Here is a 22,006-nt window from a genome sequence, read left to right as displayed (position 1 = left end):
AGGACTAAAGGCCATGTAAACATTCCCTGAACCCTATTGCCACCACATCAGAGGCAAAACAACTCGTTTTAAGATTTCAGAGTGAGTTTGACATTTTTTTTCATGACTTTGGAGATTTTAGAAGAGTTATATGTGTGTCAGTAAAACTTGAATCTCACTGAAAATCTTCATGAGTGAATGAATCAGTGCATTAATACACGTATGTGTAGCTATCCACATTTCATTGTAGCTCAACTACTGAGCAAAACTGGCTGTGTCTAGTACTCAGAGTAGAAGGAAAAACACAGGTGCATTGCAAGTTACAATTGAATTCCAGGAGCAGAATGTAATTTATTTTTTCACTTTTTCGGAAGTTTGATTTGGGACTTGGTTAGTTGAGGTTGTTGACCTGTGCACAGACTTGTTTTCTCAGCTACACCTCCATTAGTCATCATCATCACCCGCAAAATCACCACTGTCACCAGACCACCAGACATCAGTAATATGTATGAAAACCTATTAGCTATGGGCATAGAAAGAGCAGCTGGAATTGACATAAAAAGCTATCTTTCTCTAGATTGTATTGGGTATGCCATTCTCCCTCCAATTCATCCTTCATTTAATGTTGTAATTTCCAAAAATAGGTCTAGTGACCTATTTCCACAAACCACACACATGCACACACACACACAGAGAACCATTTAACAAGCAGTTTGTTTAATCACCTACTAATTTCAATCATGAACTCTGCTGAGTTATAATCATGGTCTCTACTCTCATGGAACTCAGAGGATATAAACTAATAGGATAATTTAGAAGTGATAATCACTCCGAGTTAGTGCATTTTGGAAATGTTGCCACGGAAAAACTCTTGAACAGAGTCTGTGGGGTCTGTAGACCCTTCATATGATTGTTGGGGGATATCTTGCCAGGCAGGTGGAAGAAGAAGGGAAAGAGCTCTAAAATATGAGTGAGCTTGAAGTGTCTGAAGAACATAAGGCAGGCCAGGATGGTGGGACTATGGGATGCAGGGGTCACTTGGAAAGAGATGAGGGCAGAGAGGAAACAGAAAGACTTGTTGGGGCTGTCTTAAGTCAAGTGTTATAAGAGATTTGTGCTGGGACACCACTGAATGGTCCACACAAGGGTGGAGTGAAGCTGAATTTGTGTTTTAGAACTGCAAGGAATGGATTGATTATCCAGGGGGTGAGAGTGAGTGTTTCATGAAGACTGGGATTTGTATTTGTTTTCCTCACTTCTGTATCCCCACCCTTGGAATGTTGCTTAGAAAATAATATGCTTTGTAAATATCTGCTGAATATATAGACTGTGTGTAGATATATATTCCTATGATTTTAATAGATTTTGTTAAGCATCTTTCCCCCTCTAGAATTCCTCCAGCTAGTAATTAATTTTCTACACAAGGGAGTTGATAAATTTTTTTATTATTTAGTCTGCATAGTTTATATACCCTCATTGGTCATCTCTGAAATTCCAAGCAACAGCCTGTGCTTTTTTGTATTCTTCAATATTTTGTATTCTTCAGTATTCTTCAATGTGTTATAAATTATGGTTTAAGCCTTTTGGTAAAACAACAAAACTGTGCACTAAGTGATTTTTCTTCCCATAAAACCTTGATTTTCTTTTTTGTTAATACTGTAGACACTAGCAACATCCTTATCAGTTTCTTACACATTCACCCCTATTTTATTTTCTCATTTTCTCTTTTATTGTTTTACTTGATTTTGTATCAGGGTGTTTAAATTGTGCTTCTTTGCCTTGCCTCACCTCTGTAGAAATATTTTAGATTTCTAGAGAGGGCTATTTCTTCCTTTATTTGTCTAACAAAGGTGCTTACTGCTTGAGCAGTGCATTGCCAACCTGCCTGGGGCTATGAATGAAAAGCTAATGGTGAAACTTAGACATTTATAGATATTTGCCTCTAAATGCACCTAAATACATGTCCTTATCATCTTCCTTGGGAGTATTTCAATAGCTTCTCAACTAACCTCTTCACATGTATTTTTTTCTCCCTCCAATTCATCCTCCATTTAATGTCATAATTTCCAAAAATGCTGGTTTGTGGATGTCATTTCTTGCTCAAAAATTTGTTATGTGTTTTGCTTTATCTGCAGAATAAATCCTTTCACAATAATATATAGCTTGCAGTCCTGACCACTTGACACTATCTGCCATATCAACATTTCCTTGCAGAATACCCCACCACCTTGAATTTGACCTTCCCTAACAAAGTCCATGGAACCTGTGCCTTTTTTAAATTTCTCTCCTTTCCTTGCTTATTCATCTCATCAAAGTCCTACTCCTACTTATGTGCCTCTTCAATGATAATCCCATACTTCTTGAACCAAATTGATAATCATGGAACTTGGTTTATGCTGCTGTTTTCTTAGAATTCTTAATTGGTTATGACACACCCATCCTCCTTATCGATCTACTAGTTCCTTGAAGGCACAGAGGAGCTTGATTATCATTTTATCCTCAGCACCATGCTAGTACTTAACCAACTAAGCTCTCAACCAGTGTTGGTGAGCAAGTTAGTGAGTGACACAACGAGTAATCATATTTACAGAAGCATGCACTACGCTGCCTGACCATTATCATTCTCCATGTTTGTATAATGCTGATGTCAAGCATTATACACTAGATACTAGAGTGAACTAAGCAATAGTAGTAGAGTGGCTTACCTGGAACCCCTGAATTAGAGTAGTCAGGGGAATGGCTTGATTTTAAGTGTGAGGCCTCTCAGTTTTAATTTTTTTTCCTGGAATGAAACCCTCTTCATAGCTCATACCATTTCTACAAACATTATCTACATAAACTTATTGAAGGATAGCATATTTAAATAGACACCACAGTGCCTTGTCCCAGGGATAATGTAGCCCTGTGAGCAGCACTCAGGCTCCAGGATGCTCTGCATTGAGTTCCTTCAGTCCATCTGAGTGCATGTGGTGGGGACAGTGCCTTGGTTTCTGTTGTGTAATAGAGGCTTATCTGTAAGAGAGGCTGTGGATACTTAGTGCCACAAGCCATGAAGAGGGGTCTCTACCTAAGTGGCACCCAAGGTATATTCCAGGTGTATTCTTTCATTGTCTAGGTCATTTTAGCACAAGAATTTTCCTACATGAAACTGATTTAAGTTTTTAAAATTTCCATTTGCAGCATCTTTATTTCCCCCCCAATTTTGTGATTTGCCAGTCATTTACACAACCATATAATTGTGAGATCACAGCTTCACACCTTCATGTCCTACATAAAGTCTTATTAAGAATATTGTGTTGATTTTTGTGGACACAAATATAATTTTATTCCATGTGCACATCACACAAAACCATTTTATTGGGAGGTATATCTGGTATATAAGTTTTTGATGTCAAGCCACAGAAAAATAAAAGTACAACAGTAGGAAAATACTAGCTCAGGAAATTATCAGTTGGTGTGTTTGTATATACTGTAAGGGCAAAGGCTATTTTCTTGGAGATGCAATCATGACCAGATAAGTTAGCAATACTATAAATGCAAAATGATTTAATTCACCTATTAATATGTTTCAGATATGATTAAAGAATAGCTAACTATATGAACTTAATAATACTGACACTTAAAAAATATAAGGCTAGAGAAAATTAGAAAAGAAAGCACTGAAATGTCAAGTATACAGGTACCAAAAATATAAAAATGATAAATAGAAGTGTCACTTTTTGTTAAAAGAAATGGTCTACTAACAATATGTGACTCTTGCAACTTTAATGCATTCAACAACCTAGGCAGGAGTCATGAGGCATAACATGAAAATAATTACACTTTGGGGGAATTCAGCACAGTTCTTTAGGAACAGATAGATAGGAATGCAATAGCAGACAATATTTATAAACGTTTAATACATAAGGGCCACCGAAGTAATAAGCTTAAACTATTATCTACAAACAAAGTCTTTCATCCAACAAATAGAGAATATACATGCTTTTCTAGTAGAGCAGGATCTTGAATAATGTAATTTATTCATCATCATTTTATTATAGGGTTGTTGAGCTAAAAAATAGGTTTGCTCCTTCCCCCACCCTCAGCTGGGGTCACTGTGTTAGTTTGCATTTCTCCCTTGGCTGTGTGAGTTTCCTGTGGTGTTCTGGTTTTCTCCTGGATCTCAAAGATGCATGTCTACTTCAGGTGCAGACGTAGATCTCAGTTGCTCCAGTGTGAGTGTGTGGTGTGCTTCTCACTTCCTGCCACGGAAAGCCCTCCTGCCCAGGGTTGGTTCCTGCCAATAAATTTACTAGCCAAATTTATAAATTAATGTAAATATGGAATACATTAATTTCAGAAATGTTATTAGATAAAGGATCAAAATACAAAATTTACTGTTCCCTGTGCCAGGAATGGCCAATTTTAAAGGGTAATGAGGACAAACAACTCCCAATGAGAAGGACAATTTACCATCAGAAACATGGAGTTTCTCACATGAAAATAACTAAGCATGTTCTGCTTGGTTCTCTCCCAGTGACTCATATCCTGCTGCAGTTTCCAGAATTGATCTGTTTACCTGATACAACTTCTAGGCTCATCATGAGAACTGATGAAGATACTATCGAGTCTCTGGGGAGGTCAGAGCGATGTTCTTATTTGCAGCAGGATGCACCATGCTCAAGGGGAGCAGTGGGTGGCACCAAGTTAAATAGGAGAGCCGAATTTAGTCAAGCTCAAGTTCTTTCCAGTCAGCCTAACAAGAGACTGATATTTGGAAAATATTGCAACCTTTGTTTCTCCAGCCTGGGCTTAGCCAGTCTAGCCTGTGGGCCTGTCAATGGGGAGGGTGAGCTGTAAGTGTGGTTTCCAGCTCAGTGACAGGTTTCAATCTGTCTTTGTGTAGCTGTTGATCTGTGAGGTGATAGAAAGTGCCAAAAGGCCCCAGAATGAATGACTGCCATTTTCAGTGTTGTGCTAGCAGACACTGTTCTTGTAAGTTGCAGGAGCCAGGCCAGCTGGATACAGCCGACTTATCTTTAATGTCCTTTTGTGTCATTGTGGTGTGGGTCACTGTTTTGTGAAAAGTGGTTCATTTTGTGTTCAGATGAAGGTGTCCTTATGTAATTAAATGTGTTCATCACTTAGTATGGACCTGAGAATTTGTCTAAAAAAGGAGGTAACTCTACAGTGGTCTACAGAAGGGGAAAGGTATTGAACAACTACCAAAGAGTGGGTATAAAGGGAAGAGGAGCCAAGTTAATGGTAAAATTCTCTACCAAACAGTCTACAACTTGTGTTTTACTTAAGCATCATGGGCTAGAATTTTTGGAAGAATAGGCTTGGGGCAGGATTTTGGAAGCTTAAAACCTACCTAGTCATATAACAGCTAGCAGTAAATAATTTTCATATAAAATATAGTACAAAGAAATGTGATTAAAATTCCAAGCGGGAGATCACAGTATGAAAGAAAAATTTGTAATTTATTTGAATCTCCTGGCTTGTTTTTAAGGGTAGGTGGTCACTTGTTTTGTTTAAGTCTTCCTAAATTTATCAGTGTCTCTGACTTCAAAGATGAAGTGGCCCTGGGAGATGAAGTCTATACTCAGAAAAAGAAAATGTTTTGCTATCATCCATCTACCTCTGGTGTAAAAGTGCCCTAGCCCACCCACTAGGGAACTGGTTTCCTTATTTTGTGCTCCAGAAAATATCTACAGATCTTAAAGAAACAAAACATTCTTATTCTTAGCAGTGAGAAGCTATAACATTTCTTTGTATTTATTTTTGCATGTATTTAATTTCTTATATCCTTACTATCACCTTTGCTAGATAAGACAACTGAGTCTTTAATATGTTAAGAGATAGGTCCAAAATCAGAAATCTGGCAAATGGCAGAGCTAACTGGAACTATATTTTGGAGCAGCTCATAAATTGTTTAAGAAGATAAATTTACAAAAAAAAAAAAAAAAAAAGAAGATAAATTTACAATGGTTAGTTACATAATACTTCCAAGAAATGATTAGAATTTATATTTTATTAATTGTTTTACATGGAATTGTCTGTTTGATGAGAGGATTGATTAGTTTTGATAATTTTCCTTTAGACATGACTGGGTCATAATCACAATTTTAATTCACAGGAGTTACAGTGATTTAATGATTATATGACTGTTTGCATGAGGCTTTGATGTTTGTGTGCATTTTGTTATTTTGCTTTTTGAAGCCACAAGAAGTTGTTAGCACTCAATTTAGACCCTTTATTACCACTGGGATTTGCTAGGCATCAGATAATAAGCAAAGGATTAAAAATCTTACTTTAAAGATTCAAGCCTTTTATTATACATTTCCTAGCATATACATTTAAGCACCAGTGTTATTTTCAAATTACAGCATGTACTTGGTGTGTTTTGCTTTCATTATTTTTTCCTGTGTTTATTATTACACCAAACCCCAATATATTTTTAATAACAACTTTCGAAAAGTTTTGCGCAGGCACAAAAAATAGAAGGCATAAATTTGTACCACAAAAGTATTAACTTCAGTATCCTTTTCATATGGTTTATAACAGTTGCCTGGTTTAATCACAGCTATCCATCCCCAAGGAACCATTTGGTTTGAAATAATTTTTAAACATGAAATTTCCTTGACCTGAATGCTTGACAGTGTGGAGTGGACAAAAATGAGAATTATAGTTAGAAATGGTATCATCATATTTTTTCATTAAAAAATGCATATTATGTGAAGCCAAGTAGCACATGCATAAAGATTTGAAATGTGTGTGTGTGTGTGTGTGTGTGAAGGGTATTTTGTTGTTCATTTTTCCCTTGAACAGTTGTGAAGACCATGTTTTGCCAGTGGGATCCTGGGTGATTCATTAATTTCTTCTCACTTCATGCAAGGGAGGTTTTTCTCATTTCTGAGATGCTTACATTCTGTCCTTATCTGGGGTCAGAGAAGCCATTCTAAAAATAGTAAAAAGGAACAGATATAGATATTTCCCCTGGTAAGTTATGTGACCTCCAGCACCTTCTTCCTTGTTAGGGGCAGGATGCATCAACAATATCAAGGATTTGTAGCCAAATAGAACTCCACTTGAGTACCAGGTCTACCACTTATTAGTGTTCAATTGGGGAAGTTACTTACCTGTTGGGAGGAGCAGTTTTCTCATTTAGGAAATGAAGTTAACAGTACTTGCCTTGCAGCATGGTTCAAGAATGAGAAAACATGATAGGCACAATGTTTGGTACATAGAAAGACTTGGGTGTATGGGAGTTGTTTGTGTAGAGAGTGTTGCCTTTGATTTCTCCATTAAATTACAGTCAGTCAGACTATGGGTGCCCCTGTATGTGAGCTACAGCTAATAGGCTCCAACTTGTTTGGGACTGTTGCTTCAAGAAGAAAAGTAACATGTCCATACCTGGACTAGGGTCATTTTTCTCATTTTTAAAAGCTCATGTAAGTGAAAATGTGCTAACATTGTCAATAATGGTAATTTTTAAAAATTACTGACAATATCAAGTATTTTAAATTCTCAATATCACTTAACAACTTTATTTCTTCTCTCCAGTGTAAAACTTAAAATTTGATCCTATGAACTGTCTAGGCATCAGATTCTTATAAATAACACAAATAACACAACTGAGCAAATCTTCCCCTTGTGTTCTTTGTTCATCTGTGGCTAGCAACTGAATCTATGAATTCCTCTTGGGTAAGAATAAAACTCCATAATTAAAAGAAAAATTAACATGTCCAGGGTAGGGTCTATGTGAGGAGGCAAGTTTCGCTTCTTCTCACGTTATTGAGAAAACTAGAGGATTTTTCATTTCTTTTTTAGTAGTTGAGCTATAATTTGCAGAAAAGAAATGGCACAAATCTTAAGTCTACAGTCCAGTGAATAATTGCATGTCTGTGTCTGTTATCACCAACCATATTAAGATACAGAAAGTTTTCAGTATCCTGGAAAGATCCCTCATGCTTCTTTCCAGTCAATATCCTCCATCCTGACCAGAAGTAATGATTGTTTTGACTTTTACAACTGTACATTAATGCTTGTTTTTGAGCATCATGTGAAGAGAATCACATAATGTCTTTGGAATTTGTTTTCTTCTGTTAAACATGTTTTTGAGATTCATTCATATATCAATACTTCATTTCTCTTTCCTCTTAATAGATATTTGGATTATTTCCAACTCTTGACAGTTATGACAAAATCTATTATCAACATTCTTTAAAAGTCTTTTTGTGGACATATCCTCTCATTTCCCTTGAGTATATACCTGGGATTGGAATTGCTGAATCATAAGGCAAATAAATATTTAAAATTTTAGAAGCTGCCAAACTGTTTCCAAAGCAATTATTCCAACTTCTACGCCTACCAGCAGTATATAAAACTTTCAGTGTCCTGCAGTTCTCCCTAAAGCTTGCATTTTCTGTTTTTTTTTTTTTTAAACTTTGGTCATTCTTAAAAAATTATTTTGTGGTAGCATTTTATTATGCATTTCACTTGCATCTTCTTGAGAACTTATGAATTTGAGTGTCTTTTCATGTGCTTCTTGGTCATTCAGATAAAGCATTTTGTAAGTTGCTTATTGATAGAACCAAAGACTTGCTGTTCAGTTGTACTTTTGGGGGGTCTTTGTGTGTTCAGGATAGGTAAGTGTTTCCCTTTGGAAGTAAGAGATGTTTTTAAATTATCAAACCAAAACAAATATATTTTCATTTCCTAGATCAAGTCTAATTGACTGTAAATAACCATGACTTCCTAAAAAGTACACAGGGGTCTCCATCAGTTGGTTCCCAAAAGATACTGTAATGCAATGGTCCTATTGCTTACAGCCTGTTGGAACAGAGACATCACTTGGGAATGCTTTGCTTGTTTCTATTTTGTGCCTGGGGCAGGATTGCGGCTAGCACATAGGAGATCTGACTAGGCATTTTAGTGGAAGACAGCTCTGAAGGGAGCTGTCTGACAGTTTCCCTTGTCTGTTGCTTCACTGAGGTGTTCAGCGGCCCTCGGGGTGACATCCAGTGAAAGGGGTGATTTAAGCAGAAAGTGTCTGGATGGCTATTATTTGGTGGCTGTTATTGAAAATGTACTTCAGGATACAGTCATAAGCAGAAATGAACACATGGCTCATAGAATTTGCAGGATTTTAAAGTCAGAAGGGGCCCTAGAGATGAGGCCTATGCATCTCATTTTCTGAATGAGGAAATCAAAGCTTAGTGAGATACTGGATTTTCTAAAGTTTATAATGCTAGTCAATGAAGGAGCTAGATTTTGAATAGTCTTTATAAGAATTAAATTAACTGGTGAGTGAAATTAAAGTCAATACAGGGAGATAGGGACACACACTTTACTTCTTTTAAAAGGTATGCTAAATCTAGAGTTTCTCTTTAATACATGACTAAAAAACAGGATTCTCCTCATTCCCCTGAGCTCTTTCAGGTAGGGATTTGCCTTAATCTTTTCTCCCCCAGCACACACACAAAGCCTGGCCTGGGGTTCTAAGAAGAAAATTGCTGTAACTTCTTAATTATAGCAAGTGTAATTGAAGAGTAAGCCATAGAATTACAGATGAAGAAAGAGGTTAAAGTTAGGCTGAAGAACTTTACCCCAGTCTGTAAAAGTCAAGAACCTTGATGTGAATATCAGTATATTGAGTAACTCTGCCTGCTGCAAAGTATTTGGACCCTTTCACAAAATGGGACCCTTTATGATCTTATACAATAATAAGCTTGAAGGCAGTGAATTTCTAGGATTAGTTTATGTAGTGAATCCATGGTGTCAACAAGGACCCAGACAACTTTCATCACTTCACATGAAACCCCCATGTGGCTTGTCCTCTGTGGTGGAGAAGAGGATGTGCTCCCAGAATGCCCTTCAAGGAAAGTCTTGCTGTCCAGCTGAGAGAAGTAAGGACAACAGGCAACCTCCAACTGTCAGCTCCTTCAGAAACATTGTGTCTCAGCTAAAGGAAGCTACATCAGGTCATGCACTTTCTTCAGGTGACTGAATAAAGTGGTGCTTAAAGACAGAGCCATTTCAACCCATAGCATGACAAGTTCCATGGGTGACACTGGCCCAGAGGTACTGGGATGATTGGTTGACACTTTCCTGGACCTGCATCACAGTTCAGCTTCTCATTTTCCCCAATTATTCTTCTCCCCACTTCCTTTCACAAGTGTTGATCCCAGACATACACATTGCAAACCATACTTTTTCTGAGTTTCGTGTGTGTGTGCATAAAAATTTTTGTGTTCCAAATTATTTTCTTAGCCATAGAATTACTGGATAAAAGGATATGCCATTTTAAAGGCATGTGTTTTATAGCTTCATTGAGGTATAATTGATGTACAAAATATTTCACATTTCATATATTTGGATGAGCTTGGACAAATATACTTATGATACCATCACCATAATCATGGTAATAAACAGATCCATTACTTGAAAAAGATTTTTTTTGTAGGTGTACACATGGTTAGTCTTTTTTTTGATATAAAGATTTATTTATTTATGCATATATGCATACAAGAGCAGGGGTACAGGCTAGAGATGCAGGGGGTGAGAGGATTCACCAGAGACAGAGTGGGGAACAGAACAGGTAGACTGACCAAAGTACACTGCTGAGGAGTGCAGTGCGCGAGTCAGGAGAGGTCTGCTGCACCATGTGGGTTGCTTCCTGGCAGGCCGGGGATTGAACTCGTGCTGCAGAGGCTGCGGATTGCTTCATAGTACGGTGCTTAACCCCTTGCGCCACCAGGGAGGCCCATGGTTAGTCTTCTTAATACAAGCTCTACCCTAACAAATTCTAAAGTGTGAAGCAGCTGTTAATTTGTGCAGCAAATCACTAGATCTTATTCATGTTGTATAATTGTAACTGTCATTATTTATCAAGAACCCTTCCTTTCCCCACTTTCTATCCTCTGGATGCTATTTCTATTTTCTTCTGTAAGTTTTGTCTATTTTAGATATCTCACAGAAGCAGAATCATGCAGTACTTATTCTGTGACTGACTTTTCACTAAGCGTAATATCTTCCTGGTCCATCTATATTGTCAAAAAAAAGTAAGATAGTCTTCTTTTTTACAGTTGAATACTATCCTTTGTTTTAATGTCTACTTCAGGCATATCTAACCATCACACCCTCTAAAACTGGGATTCCTTCCCAAGATTGCTGCTTCACCTCCAGGTGGCACAAGCGAGCAACACAGAGGAACATTTCTCTGTGTTGAACATGGGACACTTTTGGTGTCCCATATGAAGAGTCAGGAAGTCCTTTCCAGAATCACTTAGCAGACTTGCTCTCACTTTCATTGTAACTGTGTCCCATGTCAACACCAAAATCTATCACTTGGAAACGTGAATGATGCCACCATGGTTCACTTAGACCAAACAAGACTTACCCCATTGGGTTTGGGCTGTGGTCCAACTTATTCTGAAGAACAAGATTGTGATGAGGACAATGAAGAAAATCTGGGCTTTGGAAGAAAAAAGGATAAGGAAATAAGGCTTGCCTGGTATGCAATTAGAATTGAACACTGATATTAGTGCTCTTGGGGCCTGAAGTGGTATGAGAGCCATGACAGCAAAGGGAGGAGAATTTTAGTGGAAAATACAAATGATGCCAGAAAAAAATGGACATAAAATAGTTGGTCAACAAATGCTTGCTGAATTAATGAGAACAGGCTTGATGGTCCCTTTTATTTATTGGTATTAATTCTGATTTTCTAAAACTTTTTAAATCTAAAATAATCACGCATATATTGTTCTATTGGACATGTGCAGAGTTTTAAGAAAACCACTTAAAATTTTATGGGTAAATGCGATAGATATGAGAAATCTAGATATAAGAAGTCTATAAGCCTATAGACTTTTTTTTTTCTGTTCGGCCTGGCATCTATAAAACTAATTGTAAACAGAAAATTATTTATTTAAGGATATCAAAATAAAAGTATTCATGAAAATAAATGATTACACTAACAAAGTATTGAATTTTACTTTCTTCTAATACAACTCAATGTTTTTAATTGAGATAGTATTGATGAAGAAAATATGTCTACAAAACTATAAGCAAAATAAATCATCAGAGTGAAAATTGTAGTATATTGAATTTATAGATTTGAACACAACTCCTAATAAAATGATATTATTGCTAATTTTACTTGTACAATTAATTTGCTTACTTGTAATTTGATATATAACATTGTTTTATATTTATAGGGATATTATAGCATTATTCTCCCAGAAATACAATGTGAATATCCATGTTCTAATCACCCAATCTTCATCTATTTCTGCCTTATTTCTTGTAAGCTATTTGATAAAATGAAAATTAATTCAGAAATAAATATAAAATCACAGCCAAAAAATACAGTGATACTTTGAAATACAGTGATATTCTACTGTAAGCATACTTGTAGATTTCTTAAGATGGTTAGATAAATGGCAGACTGCGGAATATGTGCAATTTTAGCTGGTAACTCTACCCTTTTCTCTACCATTTAAGAAAGCATCTTTAAAGTGCAAGTTTGTGAAAGTGTTGTTATCCCAAGACTAATCTTGAATCAATACAAATTCATACAAACATCAATCTTTAAAAGTTTTATACTGTACTGTTGATTATATTAGTGATATATCTCTCAATATTTTATTTAGGAGTTGACAATTACAGATGTAATTATAACACAGAATGTTTAATTTAACTCTGGAGCACATCTTGTTTTAGTGTTATTTTATTGAGGAGACTCACTTAAGATAAAATTAACTGCTTTTAAGTGCATAATTTAGTGGCATTAGTCCATTTACAATGGTGTGAAAGCACCATCTCTATCAAGTTCCAAATCATTTTCATTACCCAAAATTTTAGTGTCCTTTCTGATCCTTTATGCTAAATTTTGCAGAAATCTTGTCTTAAAGAAGGGGAAATGGTAGAGACCATTTCACTACTATCACTTGAATAGGACATGAGTACATAGATCTTCTAGAAAGGGAGGATATTGAGAAAGAATACTCTATCACTCCATTTGTCTGGCAAGTTGATAACTACTATTAATCACAGTCATCTACGTGGACTATTCAACAATTGAAGTTAATGTTCGAACACACTTGCACACACACACACAGAGACACATATACACCCCTTAGACATGTGTGCTATGGCTCCAACATGCTGATTACAGGAAGATTAGTCATGCCGATTATAGGAAGGGCAGGATGGGTGGAAAGTCACATGCAGTTGTATAATACAGTGCTATTTTGTTCTGATATACTATATCCAGATAAAAATGGCTAATCCATAGATTAATTTGCCAAGCATTGATCCAAGCTGCTTGATCAGATATCTTAGTCACATTAACCATCTGTCAGCAGATTCAACTTTTGAAGTGTTGTTATAATGATTGTTGAATGACAACAAAGGGATCCATCATAACTATTCATCTCCTCTTATTTTCTGGTAGATGTAAGGGTTAGTACTATTGTGAATAAATCATAGATGTTTAATGGGGGAAAACTGTTTTTCTATTCATGTTGTATTTTTATTCAAACGATATGAATTTCTTTTGGAGAATTAATCACCATTAAGTGCCATTCTATCACCTTTGGGTAATTTTTTAATCTAAAAATCCTTTTAGTAGGCTAAAGAAATATTTAAAAGAATTATTTGTACATTTATTTACTTTTAATTTGCAAAATGATACTTACTGAAGTAGTTTTTATGATAATTTTCTTTGTTTCAGGTTGCATCACTATAAATCATACAATTTCTTAAGAGATAAATATACTTAAGAACAAAAATGCTACTGGTTGGGGAATAGTCATAAGTTTAAGATAAATGTGAGAACTCTCAAAAGTTTATAAAAAAGACAAAAGATGAGGGGAAAGAGGTATTCTATCAAAGATTCAATACATACCAACAACAGAAGAAATGACCAAATATTTTGAGAAAACAAAAATTCTAAAAATGATAAAAAATAACTTCTATACAACAAAAGAATATAGGACAATAATAAAGAATATATAAGGAAAGTTACACATGAACGTGTACAGAAAAGCTATCTAATATAAAATAGGTACAAGGTATGAGTAGATAACTCACCAAAAGGAATTCTAAATGTGCCATAAGTACAGGAAGCTCAAAATTACTAGTAAATGTATCCAAATCAAATCCCAAACGGGATAATTGGCATCGTTCCAAACTGGCAAACTGAAAACAACTCATAAAATTTAAATGTTGGAGAATTAGGCAAATATCAACTCAGAGATATTATCGGTGTTAATATAAATTGACTTAACCACTGAGGGATCAATTTGATAATATCAAATGCAGTTTAATGTTTACATTCTCAGTCATTCTTCTCCTGGCTACAATTTAGAGAAATCTAACACAGATCATAAGGAATCATACCTAATTATTTACCTTCCAGCATTGTGGACAACATCAATAGAAAACTTAAATGTCCACCATGTGAGATATTATAGTGGTCTCCCTCTAAGAGTAGGGAAGATCAAATATTATGGAGGACTTTATACTGAAATAAAGAAATACTGCATAGATTATAACAAACATTTAAGGGGCGAGCTATCAAGAAAAAGGAGGGGGAAGGGATGATCCACAGAATTGATTAAGCTTGTCAATTAAAACACAGAGACTATCAATTTGAATTTTTAAAGGTATCAAAACAAAACAGGACAAATAGAACAAAAAGCCCAATTTAGTGATACACTATTTTTATGAACTACACATTAAATGTTGGACATCAGGAGGTAGAAAATAAAATAATGGGGGAAAAAAGCAAGATTTTTTCCGAGGGGGTTAGTTTTTAGGATGCCTTTTTCTTTTCTTTTGCTTTATACTTTTCTGCATTCTTAAAGATCTTATAAAAATCATATATTAGGATACGGATAGTCTCCAAAAGACATTTCTTAATGTCTTAATAAACTGGGGGAGATAGTAAATTTTATGTGTATGTAACTAACAATATAGCTCCAATAAGCAGAAAGAAAAAATAATAGAAATACAAAGTTAAATGGACAATTTCACTATTTTAATGGTAATTTTAGCATATTTTTAGGCAGTTGATAAAATAAGCAGATAGAAATATCAAGAAAGAGGTTAATAACTGGAACAATATAATCAACAATTGACATATAGAACACCACATGCAACAGCTGGATAACACACATTTGAATATTTATAAACACTGATTGTGGGCATAGACAAAGATCCTTTCACAATAAATTTCAAAATAATTTTTTATGCTATATGCATTTTTGAAGTACAATTGGCATACAATATTATGCTAGTTTCAGGCATACAAGATAGTGATTCAACATCTGTTGACACTGATGTGGTCGCTACAGTAACTCTAGATACTATCTGTCACTGTAGAAGTTAATATAATTATCATTGACTATATCTTGATACTCTATATTTTATCTTCAAGGCATATTTATTTTATAACTGGAAGTACTTTACTTTCACCCATTTCATCCTTCTTTCTGGCATCCACTAATTAGTTCTCATATTTATGCATCTGGATTTTGGTTTGGACACAATTATAAGGTACCAAAAGTATGTGTGATTCCATTATACAAAATTTAAAAACACTTAAAGACCTTATATGATGTCAGAGTCAGTATAGTAGTTGCCTTGGAGAAGGAATGGGCAGTAGGGAGTGGAGATACACTCAACGAATGCTCTGGATTCTGGTAGTGTTCAATTTCTTGAGGGTGGTGGTTGTTGCATGGATATGTCCTTTTTATGGGATGCCATTTGGCTATGTGCCTTTGATTAATGCACTTCCTTTTAGTATGCTATGATTCAATGAAAGATTGTTTTAAAATCTGGTTAATTGATGTTCACATTTGTCATATATGTGTGTCTAGTAGGTGTATGTTTTGTTTCCAAAATGCTGCTTAATTTAAAAATAAAGAGTAAAGCCATTAGTGAGCAACCATTCTCATTCTCTTGAAAGTTTGAGCCCTAAATTGCTGATGTTATCCTCAAAGGTGTTGATGATCAATTAATGTATTAAATCAATGAGTTTATTTAAGTGGTTAGTACTCCATTTTTCTGTTCTGTTCACTGCCTCTCTCATTGTGCTAATAAAATAAACCACTTTAGTTTTCTGAATGTGTTTGTATAGTTTCCCCCTATAAAATGACAGTCCTTTAGAATGTTTATGCCCAGGGCCTTTTGGGAAATATTCTCAAAATAAAGAAGAGTTAAAGATTTTTAACTCATGCCCCATCTCCCAGAAAATTATCTATTAATAAACTAAGATTTAAAGGGTCAGTGTCAGGCTACAGGAAGATGACACTGTTTGTTTTCTTAAGACAAGCAAGCACTTATTTATATTATCATCTGTATTCCCAGATATTCCACCAATATTTTTTCTTATTATTGGATTTTTTGAAGAAATGTAACTATTATAAAATGCAGGGCTATATATAGTATAATCACCTGCATTGTTTTACTTAACAAAAGGTGAACTTTTTAATATAGTTAAGTTACATGGGATGATATTCATTTAATCCAATATTCAGAATCTTTAGAAGTAGGATGGCTGTATAGAATATAGGTGGATGCTTACCTTTGCATTGCTGTTACCTGCCTGGGTAACAAAGTGGAGTGTTCACTGTTAAACTCTGCATTTTTATTTTCCTGCTAAAATTTGAATACTACAGCAAACTTGTATCTCTGCTTCAGTTTAAAGAAATGTCCTGTATTATTCTTGAAATTATAAAAAGATATAAGTTGATTATTCTATTTTAAATGTGTTCAAGTGGATTTCTTCAATATAATTTTCCTAGAAGTAAAAGGAAAGTTTTATAGAAAATAAAAGAAGTTATATTGAAAAAAAAAAAAGAAATGCCCTTTAACCTCTGAAACATGGAGCAAACTGACTCAATTGGAGGGAACAATACTTTCTCCTAGAGGTTGAATAATGAGTGATTTTCAGTAAAACACCTGTTTTATTTTTTGTAATTAAAGTAGTATTGCATCTCTTGTGTTAATTGTTGGGGTTGCTGCCCCATTTCTGTTTCCTAAGTTACCTTTCCCCATTCTGTTTGCTAATCTCAGTGCCTTAATTCTTCCCTTTTCCCTCAGGACATAACAGTATGATCATTATTGCTCAAAGATTTACTTATATGGACTTGGAAAAAGTCAGCTCAGTTTTTTCCAGACCTAAATCACGGGGACAAACAGTATTCTATTCTTTGGCTGTCTTTCACTTAGCGTCTCTATTTACAATTTCAGTTTAATTTTAGAAGTCTTTAGAAATACTGATTACATTCTTTATGCTTAGCTTGACAGAAGGATGGGTAAACTGGTTTATTAATACCACATTATTTTACAGTCATAATAAACACATTTATATTGTAATTTAAGCCAGTTTCAGAGTCAAATCAAAGATCTTAATGTGTTGCTTCAAAACATATCATCTGCTTCAAATTAAATCATAATTTGGCAGCCCCTACTGGAAAACACATGAAAAGTTAGGGAACCCTAAAGAAGAAAGCCTTTTGTGTTTCAGTGATATAAAGAAAATTATATATGGGCTTACAATCTTAATTTACTTGATTCTTCTTGGTAGGTTGAGTCCATAGGTACTCTAAGGAAAATAATCTAGAATTAAATACTTATAAAGAAACTTCAGAACCAACATGTAGAATCCATCACAAATCACTAGAACATAATGGAGTTTGCTTAATTAAATGTTATAGATTTCATTCTAGCTTATAAGGTTCTTTGTAGGAAATTACACATTTTTATAAAATATTGGGCATTGAAAATAATTTAAAATACCACTGTTCCTTTTTGGCAAAGTTGAAATGTCTAAGTGAATTCTGGCAATTGGCTTTAGGGACTTCAAAGCTTCATGTTATCTATGAAGTGCTCCATTATTAATGCTCTGCTGTCACTGGTAATGTTTAGTCTAATTGACTTTAAATAGATTATTTTAGGAAATTTTCATTTGAGGTTATTTTTGCAGACTTGGTCATTGAGATTTTTTCCTAAGAATTTTTGCCAAGAGAGAAACATTGTCAGCTAAATGTTGTATGTGATCATCGTATCATCTTATGACAGACCAACTAATATGAAACAGTTCTTTCCAATGTCTATACACTTATGAAAAGTCAGGAAGATAATTAATAAAGCTACTCATCTATCCCCTCATAGACCCGTTAGCCCTACGTGATTGGAGTGGAGGGGAAGGGTTGCTAGGAAATATCAGTTCTCTACCTTTACTGGTACAATAAATTTAAGTACCCTGATACAGCATCAGTAGGGCAAGAAGAAATAAGACTGCTGGAAATCTTTGTATGATTCGGGCAGGTCACAGTGTTCTATAGCTTCACATGGATTCCACCCTCCCTCCCTGTCTCTCTCTTTTACTCTTTCTCGGTGGGTGTCTCCATCTTTTCTTCTTTCTATCTATCGATTGCTCTATCGCTCTAATGCTCTATCGATCTACCTACTTACCTAACAAGGAGTCTCATTATGAGACAATCACTATTATAAGTACTTTGAAATGCTAACTCATGGGCAAAGCAGAGACATTCATATGAGGTAAACTCTGCATGATATTTGTGGCTTAAAAATACGTTAATAGTAACATCATAGAATTAAAAAAAACAAAATATCCCTGTAATCACATCATTATGAGTCAGTAAAGGCAGGTGGACCTGAGCGTTTAATCGAGGTTAAAAAGTCCTTTCAACCATTCTTGAAATAGTTGGGAGAGCCAACTTTCTACCATGAGCTTTGCATAGTGTTTTCCTGTCAAAGCACTACACAGCCTCAGGGACTAGGTAATCAGGAACAACTGGTATAGTCAGAGGAATAAATGAAACCCAAATCTTCCTGCTTTACTTTATTGATCATCTTACATGTATGATGGGATTCATTGTTTATTTTGAAAAGCCCATCTGGTATCGAACAGAAGCCAACAGATTTTCCATTCTTCAATTTTTAAAACACTATACCATGGATTCTAGTTCCAGAGATACTCTGGAGTTATACTTGGAATCTGTGATCATTTTATTGTTGCCAGCTTTTTTTCTCTCTAATCCTCTAATGTGGCTTTACTTTTCTCCCTAATGATCTCCCTTGATTGCTACCTCTCAAATCACTGGAAGAAATGGGTCATTTAAACATTAGGAAATAGAGTGGAAATTATTTCTCGGCAGTGGCCAGCAATTATCTAAGAGCTTAAGATGAAGCTAGGGTCACTAGGTAGCACCTGGGATTATCTTACAGATATGGATTCTGAAAACTAGCAGGATTAGGATAAAAAATCATTAACAGATGATTATAATCATCATGGCCAGTAATATTATTTTTCTGTATTTTTGTTAGTAGAAATCTAAATAACAATAACTAAGATGCTTTAAAAGCAAAAAATTACAAAAGGAAGAATGAGTCCCAAACCAGAATTGTCGAATTTTCTTATGTATCCCCCATGACTAAAAGTGAATTTCTAGAGCAGGGCTATCCAGAGAACTTTCTGTGATGATAGTACTGTTCTATTATATCTACTCTGTGTTTTGTGACCCCTGGCACATGTGTCTATTGAGCACTGGGTATATGACTACAGGAACTGAATTTTCTTTTTTTTTTAATTTTAAGATTTATTTATGCATACAAGAGCTGGGGTATAGGCCAGAGATGCAGGGGGTGAGAAGATTCACCAGAGACAGAGTGGGGATCAGAATAGGCAGCCTGACAGAAATACATTGTTCAGCAGGGCAGCAGGCAAGACAGGAGAGGTCTGCTGTGCCATGTGGGTAGCTCCCTGGCTAGCCGGGGATTGAACTTGTGCCGCAGAGGCCGCGGACTGCTTCACAGTGCAGTGCTTAACCCCCTGTGCCACCAGGGAGGCCCAAGGAACTAAATTTTCAATTTAAGTTAAATATAAATATAAATGCCACGTGTCTAGTAGTTACTGTATTAGACAAAGCTGTTCTGCTAATTTGAATTTTTTTTTAAATCAATATTCTGGATGATAAGAAAATTTGACATGGAGAAAAATATTAATAGATCTTATACACTATACATCATGTGTTTTAAATATTCTCTGACAAGAACTGTAAGAAGCAAATATTTGGTTAAATAAGTGCATTTTCAGAATTACATTTGATGCTGATTTAGCATTTCAAATATTTTCTCTATTGACACTGCATTTTAAATAAAAAATAATTGTGATTTTAGCTAGATATGATAAAATATTATAGCATCATTAAAATATTTTGAAATTGAATTTTCATTTACTTGTTGAAGAACTATTCTAAAAATCATTTTGAGACCTGCCTAGCTACTATAAAGCTCACTTATTTAGTTCAACTCAATGTTTTTCAGGATTTTATAGAGTTGTGTAACCATTACCATAATCTAATTTTAAAACATTTTAATCACCACAAGAGAAACTTTGCTCCCATTAGCAGTCGCTCTGTGCTTCCTTCCCAACACCTGGCAATTGCTTTTTGCCTCCATATATCTTTTAGATATTTTGTATGAATGGGATTATATAGTAGGTAGTATTTTGTGACTTCCACTGAGACTAATTTCTTCACAGAAAAAGTCTATTTCCTTACCTGAACAAAATAGATATGGGTAAAAATTAAGTTGTGTTCATATGAATGTCCAGAAGTTTCTAGAAAAGAGAAAAAAATTGAGTATTCATAGAGAAGCATTATAATGTAAAAAAAAATCTACAAAGCCAGAAGCTAGAAAGAGAGTCCATAAAGTACTTATTCTTCCTTCTACCTGAAGCTACTACACCAGAAAGCAGTGGTTACAATGTGGACATAATGGCATCAAGGATTGTCATGGATTGTTTAGTTTTCTTAAGTGTGGTTTTGTTCTCTCTCAGATTCTCTATGCAGTCCATCCTCATTTTCAGGTGCTGCCTGTTCTGCATGGGGTTCAGAAAGATTTACAGTATTTTGTGGTCACTTAGGAGATGATTTATTTTCTTTCCTACTGATTTCCTCTTTCAAATGAATACCAAGGGAGACCTGTTTCTGTCTCAGTGTTTTACAGAATTTTAAGTGGATAACTTCTCTTAGCTTTTGCTTACTGCTTCCATTTGTCCTCTTGCTTCTCTTTCACCTGTAGTCAGATGTATGTCCACTAAGAGGGAATGGAGGACAGTGCCTCCTCCAGCAATTATGACCTAGCCAGAATTTCTCTTCCTTGAGGAATGAGGTCTAGTATACTACTGGATCCATTTGGTTTATTGAAACTGACTTTTCCCTAATGAGTTCCTATCAAGAGGCCACCTAGGGTTCCTCATGCAAATTAGTTTCCAGCAGCTTAGAATATTAAGACCATCAGACTTGTCTAGATATTTTGCAGTACTAGATTTATGTAGGGATAGAGTTAAAGTGAAGCGGAGAAATCCACATTTGCTGTATGGTGGAGATAGTGTTGGAACTTGTTGGCGGAGCCATCTGGTGGTGAGGCTGTCTACATTCACCTTCCACCACCCCAGAATGACTAATTTGGAATTCTCATATCTTAGCTTTTTCTTTATATCTGCAATGATAATTTCCATTTCTCCAGTAATGCAAACAACACCAACACCACCACCACCAACAACAAACAAACAAAAAACTCAAACAACCCTATTGTGTTTCTCATATTCAGTCAGTTGACTTCTTTTTTTTTAAAGCTTTATTTGTTTGTTTGTTTGTTTGTTTATTTATTTATACAAGCACTGGGTACAGTCAGAAGCATGGGAGGGTGAGAGAATTCACCAGAGCCAGAGCGGGGAGCAGAACAGGCAGACTGACAAAGTACACTGCTGAGGGGAGCAGCGGGCATGGCAGGAGAGGTCTGCATGCCCTGTGGGACCCTTGCCCAGTGGCCAGGGATTGAACTGGTGCTGCAGAGGCTTTGGGCAGCTTTGCAGCCCAGCGTTCAACCGTTGCGCCACCAGGGAGGCCCTAGTCAGTTGACTTCTTTAAACTTTCCTTTTTTTTTACAAATATAGCTAAATATTGTCAAATGCTTATCTAGAGGGCCTCCCTGGTGGCGCAGT

General features: G+C 35.5%; 1 protein-coding gene across 2 annotated transcripts in view; it reads left to right on the top strand.

Annotated features, from left to right (window-relative positions):
* ZNF385D (zinc finger protein 385D) overlaps positions 1 to 22,006 on the top strand; it is an 860,299-nt gene that overhangs the window by 53,372 nt on the left and 784,921 nt on the right. Inside the window, exon 1 of one of the 2 annotated variants that reach the window (XM_054691926.1) lies at positions 60 to 81. The exons of the other annotated variant lie outside the window; for it this stretch is intronic. The gene's annotated coding sequence lies outside the window, so the exon portion shown is untranslated. Of the gene's footprint in view, positions 1 to 59; positions 82 to 22,006 lie in introns of those variants that run through there. 2 annotated transcript variants of the gene reach the window in all.

Source organism: Talpa occidentalis, unplaced genomic scaffold (genome assembly GCF_014898055.3).
Source record: "Talpa occidentalis isolate TD23 unplaced genomic scaffold, MPIMG_talOcc4v2.1 talOcc4.10, whole genome shotgun sequence".
NCBI lineage: Eukaryota > Metazoa > Chordata > Mammalia > Eulipotyphla > Talpidae > Talpa > Talpa occidentalis.
The sequence above is the reverse complement of the archived record's forward strand: the minus strand, read 5'-3'. Positions and strand labels throughout refer to the sequence as shown.